Genomic DNA, 9408 nt, shown 5'->3' on the forward strand with positions numbered 1-9408 from the left:
GAGATGTGGAATCAAAAGAGAGTAGAGAGCTCTGAAATGAAACAACAGAGAAGTTGAGAATACTAAAGAGATCAGCTGGCTTTAAGTATTTTAATTGTAAATAATTCAATTGTAACTTTAAGCAAAATACTATACTTAAATTATTTTAACTCTTAATTTTTGGTAATTTCCTGTCAAGTTCTAGTGTGCATGCACTAGTACATGCACTAGTGTGCATATAGTACTTGAAAAGGATTATTTTAACATAGCTGTCATGGTTTAAGTATGACACACAGCACTGTTATCAAATTTGACATATATTTGGATAGCATCACTGAACATCACAGCCTCCTAGCAATTACTGGAAATCTACAGAGACTTAAAGATGGGACTGGAATGGTCCTTTCTAAGAAACAGATTTGAAAGCCATTGTATTGGTTTCCATGGGGAGTAGCAACAAAAATACTGGCAATGAACCTATCAGGGGAGTTTATGGGAAACACTTGATCTAATGGACATGACTTCCTTCCTTTCTTTTTTCAACAACTGCAAACGCCAAGCATAAAAATACGCATTTCACGAGTGAAAAATGAAAGAAACAGTTTGCACTTATTTTAAGTTACGTTATTTGACTAAAAAGAGCTCAACAGTCACTGCAGGAATTTCAGGGTTTGTAAAGCTTCTAGTTTTTTAAGGCGTTTCTTAACAGAGCTGTCACAGCTAATATGAATATGGAGAGTAAAGATGATTCAGATTATGCAGCAGAGAATAAAAATCTTCACTAATTTGTAGCATTCCATTCAGAAAGAATTTTTTTTTTTGTTCATACCATTAGGAGTTACAGTAAATCTGCAAGATGTGTAGTATTACAACCCTGGAATGTTATACAAGCTTGTAAATTCGTATATCCAATATAAGAATAGAACAGAAGACCAGTTGTACTGTGATTTACTACTGTGCATGAAGCACAAACTATCTGTGTTTACACGCAGACAGATTGTACAGTGTTGTGACATAAATAGGGCCAAATTATGCTACAGCTTTTACAAAACTAAGAATTGGGAATATTTAATTCACCAGGAGTTCTGTAGAAGTTGAAGGAGCTGAAATAATTTCTGGCAACTTAGATTCATCCTGACACAGAAATGATGTCATTAACTTGAGCCCTGGGAGAGGGTCTGTGCTCTGTGCTCTACCCTTCCTGAGATTCCCTTTCAGATACCAGTTATGCAGACAGCCAGGAAAATGTAGTTTTGGACATCTTGGGTTCTCCTTTTGCCTTGAGATATATGCCTCTCCGGGAATAGACATACATGTCACAGATGTTAATCAATATATTTAATGCAAAAGGCTATCTGCAGGACCGTTTGACGGCTTTCAGCTTGTATGTATCTTTTCTGTATCTCTGTGCTGCATTATCCAGTCATTATTCTTCCTTTCTTGACCAAAGTCCCACATGCTGCTGCTAACCCCACTGTCGCTTTCCTCCCCAGATTCCGTCAGAGCTCATTAGTCCTGTGCAGTTGAGTTGAAAGTTGGGAAGCATCCTAGCGACTCAGCTGGTCTCCTGCTACAGGCAGAGTTCATCCAGATCCCAGGTCTGAAAATCAACAGTGTTGGCCTTGTCAGGAGGCAGAAAATTCTGCCCCATTGCCTGGGTGAGGTGGCTGTGCCACGTGTGACCACAGAATCCTAGAATCAGCTAGGTTGGAAAAGACCTTTAAGAGCATCAAGTCCAACCATTATTCCAGGACTGCCAGGATCACCTCAAAACCACATCACTGAGCACCTCATCTGTTTCAAAGAGAGCGCATTTTTATAATTGATCTCATTTAATGTTAGTAGTGGCCAAGTCACCCTAACCTAACTACTAGTTTGTGTCATTATGGTAGAATATTTTCTTTCAATATGGTATCCTGAAAATGATATCTGAACTTTATTGTACACCTTATTGAAATCTTATGTTGTTGTGTGCTTATTGTAGAAGAAGCTTTTTTTTTTCTCTCTCTCTCTCTTTTTTTTTTTTTTTTTAAATAAACTAAATAGGAAGCTATAATTTTGCAAGTGCAATTCTTGGATAGATACCCTGGTTTAAAATAGGACTTTTATTTAGTTTTATTAAAACTGCTTGGATATATTTTGACTGTTACGAGTCTTCCAGACTGACTGATCTGGAGAGCAGGGCAGTGCAGGTGTTGTCCATATCACCACCCATCCCATCTGCACCTCACCTGTTTTGGGAAAGGCTGCCAGTTAGTCAAGGACTCTCACTCATTGAAACCTCAGAGTAAAAGAGTTTATTCAAATCAGCCTCAAACTCTGCAGGTGAATAGTGGCTTTGTGGGAGAGGTGCTCAGGAGGATCCAAGCTCAGCAACAGAGAGGTTCATAGGTTTTTTTTTAGGAGCTCACCCTATCTAAGGAATTGAACTAGAGTAACCTTGGCTTGCTTGGTGTTTGTACAGCACCAACACCCCTAGGGACAACTCTGTGTGTATCTATGAATATCTGCTTAAAATAGTAATAGAAAATCCAAAGCTTTTGAGTTTGGATAACGAGATTGTTTTTCATACCCAGCTAGTGTGATACAGTAGTGGATATTCTCTCCTGTTATGGCATAGATTCCCTTACTTGCTCTAAAACTCTTTGGCAATAGTGCTTTTAAAATGCTCTGACTACCTAACTGGAGTGTCTGAACTGGAAGGCAGTTAACTCCTCAGTAGAAAGAGCAAGCCCCTTGCAGGACATAATTCCAACTTAGAGGAGGTTGAATCACCTGTGGATATGGCTCTTTTTTGTGACATTTTTTTTTTTCCTTTGAAAAGTGTCTCCATTTTAGAATGGCTCTTTTTGTAGTGAAAGCACAGATAGAGGAGTTGATAAGTCTGTGCTTTAATCCTAATGGTTTCCTGTTTGGACAAATCACTTGTCCTGTGCGTTTCATTTTGCTTTTTGGTTTTCTGCCTTATTTTCTGATTTATAAGTAGTGAATGTTCCTCTCTGAAGGGTATTGTTCAAAGTGTGAAGAAATTTCAGTTTCTCAGATGAAAGATCCTATATAATCTTAACAAATTGTATTTAGCAGTTAATAAAGTTTACAATTATACTGGAAAACGACTTTTTTAACACTTTTCTATGTGCAGTTTCATATATCTATTGTAAGCCCTACATTTAAAATGAAGAGAACTTAGTTTGCCATTGATTTTTATCTGAATCTGATCAAATCCCACATGGTAAATGAACTACAAACACCTGCATTTTCATCCTTTTCCTGATTGCATCTCAGTTTTCCAAGCTTCTATCAGCAAACTGAAGCTGTGATCATCTAAGTAGAAATTGTGTTCCCATGTGGAAACTCTGTGAAACCTGTGCTGTATTTCAGTCTTCTTTCAAAGACATTCTGTAAAAATCATGAAAATGAGAGTAAAGCTTCTTCTGATGGTCTGTTCTCTGTTTCCACCCCAGCCTTAGTTCTCGAATTCTCTGCTCAGACAGTAAGTCCTGCTGTCTTTACGTGCACTCTGTCCAGGCCAAATTCCTACTCACAGAAATGGTCGTTTTGCTTGCAGAAGGGCTGAGGGACAAAGTGTCAAAGCCAAGAGAGAGCTCTGGTTTGCAATGACGTTTTTGGGGACAGAAGGTCACTGCTTGGGCTCTACAGACGTGTGTATTCTGCATCCTACAGTTGTACAGCAATTCAAGAAAGGTTGCAGTAAATTTGGCAGTGAGATTATTGTATTGGTTAGGGGATGTGGTTTGTCTCTCTGTGCACCCCAGTTCTTCAGAGGCATAGAGTTCCCTTGACTGAGGATTTAGGACTAAGCAGAAAAAGAATAATGTCGCTGAAGAATTCCTAAGTGTTGGTTTAGATCACTGCAGTGTACATTAACTTTCCGGTCTAATCCAGGAGAGGGAGCTAACTTTCTAGCCATCACCACAGGCACACTGCACTGGGGGAGGTTTTTTCACAGCTGATATCCCATGTCTGGCTGATTATTCACATATGCTGTCCCTGAAGGAGAGTCATCTTGAGAGTGCAAAACCACCCTCTCAAAGCATTGGTTACCTCCGTTTAGTGCAGTAAATATAATTACATGACATATTCTTGACAGGGGAGTATTTATTGTTAATGTACTTTATAATTTAAACACTGTTATGTATTGTTTGCTCTCTTTCCCCACTCCTCTGCCTTTCGCCTATTTAGGAATATTAACAGAGTCTGAATTCAATTGTTTCTCTACTATAGCAAATGCTGCTCCCTGTTGCACTGCGGGAAAGCAGGGCAGTGACACTCCGCACCAGGACAGCAGGGGTGTTCACAAGCTCCTTTGCTTGCAGCTTGCTGCCAGCCTTGGGTAGTGTTAGATGCATGGGCTGAAATGTGCGTGAAGCAATGAAGGGAGCTGGAAAACAGCTTGTGGAGTACAGCTGGAAGAGCGTGTCCATGCTGCTGGGCCCTGCTGCCCTGTGCTCTGTAATCTCCTTCCTCCAAAGCTTCATAGCTTTAAACTGGGAGAGAGGAGATTTACATTAGACATCAGGAAGAATTTCTTTACTATGAGGATGTTGAGGCACTGCCACAGGGTGCCCAGGGAGGCTGTGGCTGCCCCATCCCTGGCAGTGTTCAAGACCAGGTTGGTCACAGGGGCTTGGAGCAACCTGGTCTAGTGGAAGGTGTCCCTGCCCATGGCAGGGGGTTGGAACTGGATGAGCTTTAAGTTCCCTTCCAACCCAAACCAGTCTGGGATTCTATGATTCTGCCTCAGTCAGCTGTTACTACAGCACCAGCCTGGGCTGATGCAGGACAGAAAGAAATCCCTGGTTGTTGAAATAAGTTAATGAGTTAGAGAAGAGCACAAAAGAAAGAAGGGAGCTTGGCTGGGGTGTTTTATGGGCCCACAGAAGGGAAATGTGTAGGCAATTGTAAAGAACATCTGCCCAAGGCCTGTCCTGGGGAGTCACTGGCCCCGGGCATGTGCTTTGTGCTCATGCACCTCCCACAGCCACATGTCCCCAAAAAATGGGAAAGCATGAGGCTGAGCTCACTGCCTGGGCACCTTGGGGCATCCTGCCAGGACCTGGCCCAGGCACCCAGCTCTGGTATGGGGACCCCAGCCCCTGCTGAGTCAGCAATCAAGTGGCTGGCTTTTTCTCTTTCTCTCTCCCCCTTGCTGTCTTCCTCCCCTCCTGCTCTCTCCCTTTCTTAATCCCATTTTGTGTGTCTTCCCTCTCTCACACACAAGCTGTGTGTGATTTTAAGCTGTAATTGTTAAGCAGAAGACTTTGAAAACCTGCCATGTGCATAATAGAAAAGCTCAGACCCTAGAAAGAAAATGGAAAGAAAACTAAAGCACTGGGCTTTTTTTGTGTGTGTGTCTGGATTACTTGATGAGTTTCATTAATAGTAATTAGTTATAGTCTAACCTTGTGATTTTGGGTGCTTGAGGTTGAAGAAAATGTGGACTTGGAAGAGTAGCTCTGAAGCACTCTGCTGTCTGCACAGAGCCCAGCATCTCTGAAGGCATAAACAACTGAGTGAAGAGCAGATGGAATCATTTTTCTGTGTTAGTTATTTTAATACAAAGGAGCAAGGGAGAAACTACTATGGAAAATAAAAAATCGATTTCCCACATATTTAAAACGAATAAAACATGAAAGTTCAAGAGAAAGGGAAAAAGATTTTTTAAGCCTTTGAAAATTTTTCATGTTTGTTTCACAATAGGCTGATGTTAGTAAACAAGTAAAACCAAAGGCAGGAGAAATTCTCCATGTCATGTTATCTAGCAAGAAATTTGGATCCAGTTTAGCAAGGAGTAAATAACCACTGTGGGTTTGAGTATAGCAGGGTGGTATGTTAGCACACAAGTGTGCGTAAGTTGAGTTGGTAACATAACCTTGAGCTATCTGTGGTGAGAAAATAATATGGAGAGCCATCAGTGCTCTTGACATCTTGAAATGGTCTGACTTGTGATAGTAGTCAGCTCAAAAACACAGCCCACGTCACTGGAAAATACTCAGTAATACTTTAATAGTCCTCTTGAAAACTCTATCCATGAAGAATGGCCCTTTAAAGCTTAGTGGAGTTAATTGCAGCAAACAGTTTATTGAGCTAATTAGGGCACTTTTTCTGTTAATTATCCATGAAGACTGAGCATTTTGCTGAATTATTTATTTGGAATTATTTGATGAATAGGGTGTGCAAGCATATTTCAACCTTGAGAACTATTTGCCATGGCTATTACTTTAGAATTCACTGTTCACACTCTGTAATTAGCTAGATAAGTCATGTGGGTTTGTTTTGCTGCCATTGGACCTCTCCCAAATTAATAGTTTTCAAGAAAGATGGGCATATACTGAAGTGAATACATATTGCCTGAGTGATCATCCAAATTCTAGAGAGTAACACACTTTTAAATTAGAAAAGCAGGACAAAGAAACAAGCCTATCGTGTTCACTGACATAATGTTTTGTGCACAGGTACAGATAAGGAATGTCTGCTGACCGCCATTCCAGGTATCCTTTATTGTGCAGACCAGAACAATTCCTCCCCAATTAGAACACTGTACTTTGCAATTATTTTATCACATGCATCTCCTTCATGAAGCCAACATTGTAACTCTGTTAATTGTCACATTATGTTGGTATTTGTAATAATCCTTTGCTGTGGAGCTTTTTTCCAAGTGAGGAATGGTACTGAAAGCTGTTTGTTAGGGGAGTGTGACTGTAATAACTGTCCAGTACTGGAAACCCATGACCACCAGTGGCATTGCAAGACTGCTGCTGGCATGTGATACTGAATGGTTTGAGCAAGGAAGCAGAGCCTGGCCTGGGTGTGTTAGGCCATGCAATGGCCCCCCATGCAGCACTGTGGGTGCGTTTCTGCATGTGCTCTGGAAACCTGTGCCTTATTGCTCAGTGGGTACTAACCAGAATTTACCAGATTTCTTCCCTGCGAGGGTGCTGAGGCGCTGGCACTGGGTGCCCAGAGAAGCTGTGGCTGCCCCATCCCTGGCAGTGTTCAAGGCCAGGCTGTATGGGGCTTGGAGCAGCCTGGTCTAGTGGAAGGGCAGGGGCTGGAGCTTGGTGAACTTTAAGGTCCCTTCCAGTCCAAACCATTATTTATTTTATGGTTCCATGGTTGACTGGCAGTGTCACTGTGATGCCACTGCATCACTGTTAAGAGGCTTAATGAATATTTTCTCAAATATTCATAGTCATATAACTGGCCCTTTAAATTAGGCAATAGGATTCCAGACACCAGTTACGGCAAAAACGCATGATGTTCATCTCCATTATCTCTGTTATTTAAGGCTTTCAGAAAACCACTAACCTTAACTCCTACACTCAAACAAGCACACACTAGCACACAGAGTTAAGCCAACTTTTTAACTCCCAGTCATTAAGGATGTCAAAACATTCTGATATATGATATAAACTCATTATGACTGGATTTCGTTTTTATTAATGTAAGGGTTAGGTTGTGAAGAACAGAAGATTTTTTTAAGCCTCTTACTCCTTAGAGACAATGTGATTTGGTGGTTTAACATTGTAATATTTTAAAGGGCTTGTTAAGCCCTAATCAGGGCACATTAAGCACTAACATTTTTAAAGTGCATAATAAGACCTAAACATTTTAATAGCATATTAACTTGTAACATAAACCAAACACAGTCACTGTTGTCTTTTTCCTAGTGTTTTTCCTATAACAAGTTAAAACAAGTAACTGATACCTTTAACAGCTATTAGAAAGTTGAGGTGTTTTGGTTGTCCTTCCTGTTAAAAAAAATAAAATAAAAAAAAAATCCAGGAAATTTCTATATAAGAACTTTCGTTCGGAAAGAAATTTTAAAATTGGCACAGAAAATTTTGCTTTGAGAGTTCCTGTTGTTAAATGATAACAAATGGAGTATGCCACTAGAGAAAAGACTTCAGTGAAATGAGGTTTTGTACTGGGAAAATGGTTTTGCTTGAGAAGTTTTACTCAGATCTGATAATTTTGGAGTCATCTGTGAACAAGAACCGTGGGATGGGCTCTTGCCAGTGATAAAGGTTCATGGAAAATCTGTGGGAGAATTCTTTCTTCTCCTTTTTTTTTCCAGTATAATATCTTGCATGTGATTCTGGAAGAGAGGTGCCAGTTCATTGATACTGCAGTAATTTCCTTTGAGGAAAAAAAAAAGGAAAGTACAATGTAGCCTCTGAGCGTCTCTTCTGAATTGGTTTGGAACCTCTTGATGAGTGATTCCAGACACACCTTCCCTCCAGGGAGCTGAGCGCACCACCTCTACAACTATCCCAGCCTCTCCCAGGTTATGGCAAGGCATCTGATCCACCTTTTGGACCTTCGTCTTCCCCATGGTATTGCGAGGGGAAGTTGTGACTCAGTCATTTCAGCTCAGGTTAGATTGCAGCCGCTCCTACTTTCCTACAGCAGCTGTGACCCTGATGCCTTCTGTGGTGGTGGCATCAGGAGGATGACAGTGCCTTTGGACAGCAGTTCGTAAAATGAGTTTAGAGACAGCTGGGTGAGGCTGGCTCAGAGCTGTGCACATAGTAGAATCATAGAATAGTTAGGGTTGGAAAAGACCTTGAGATCATCAAGTTCCAACCCCCTGCCATGGACAGGGACACCTCACCCTAGATCGTGTGGCCCAAGGTTCTGTCCAACCTGGCCTTGAACACTGCCAGGGATGGGGCATTTACCTGACTGATAGTAGGCTACAGCCTCCCTTGATGTGGGTAGTCACAATGTTGTGGAAATACACTTGTGAATTTGGTCCATTACCTGTAGTATCCATGCAAATGCCTCTGCATTACTGTCCTGCTATCAGGAGAGGACAAGACCCACTCAGTGGCCTGAAAATATGCATTGTTGCTAGGGTTGCTCCAGCTGGGGTAGTGTCTCTCCATGGCTCCCAGTCTATCTGGCAGTGAGCAGGCTGCTTGTATTGTCTCATTAGGATATACTGAAACCTCAGCACAGCTTTGGCAATCGCAGGTCACTCCAGTCTAGGTCTGGTCAGGGAGTGAATCCCACAGTAGCTCCATCTCTTGCACTTGCATGTTTGCTCTTCGTAGAAAATGCTCCCTTTACTGTAACTCTGACAGGGCACCTTCTGAAGTAAGACGCGATATGAAGAGGGCTGTGGAAAGGATGAAAAGGACCTTAGAAGTGAGCACAGAGCCCATGTACACAGCAGAGCCTTAACTGTGTGGGGGCTTTTCTCCATCATCTGGGGAAAAGCTGTGCAATGCAACAGCAGCAAGGGGCTTGCCTGCAAGGGACCTGTGTTAGGTCAAATCTAGTCTGCAAAGAAACTAAGGGAGCAATGTGGAGCTTGCCTTATGTTGGGGCACTGTTGCTCTGATACAAGAATGCCTTTTTGTTTGTTTGACTGTTTATTTATTAGTTAAAATAGAACATAAAGCC

This window comes from Neopsephotus bourkii, unplaced genomic scaffold (genome assembly GCF_033783945.1).
Source record: "Neopsephotus bourkii isolate Nb327-2 ecotype Australia unplaced genomic scaffold, CSIRO-AGI_Nbou_v1 NB_245, whole genome shotgun sequence".
In the NCBI taxonomy this organism is placed as follows: Eukaryota; Metazoa; Chordata; class Aves; order Psittaciformes; family Psittacidae; genus Neopsephotus; species Neopsephotus bourkii.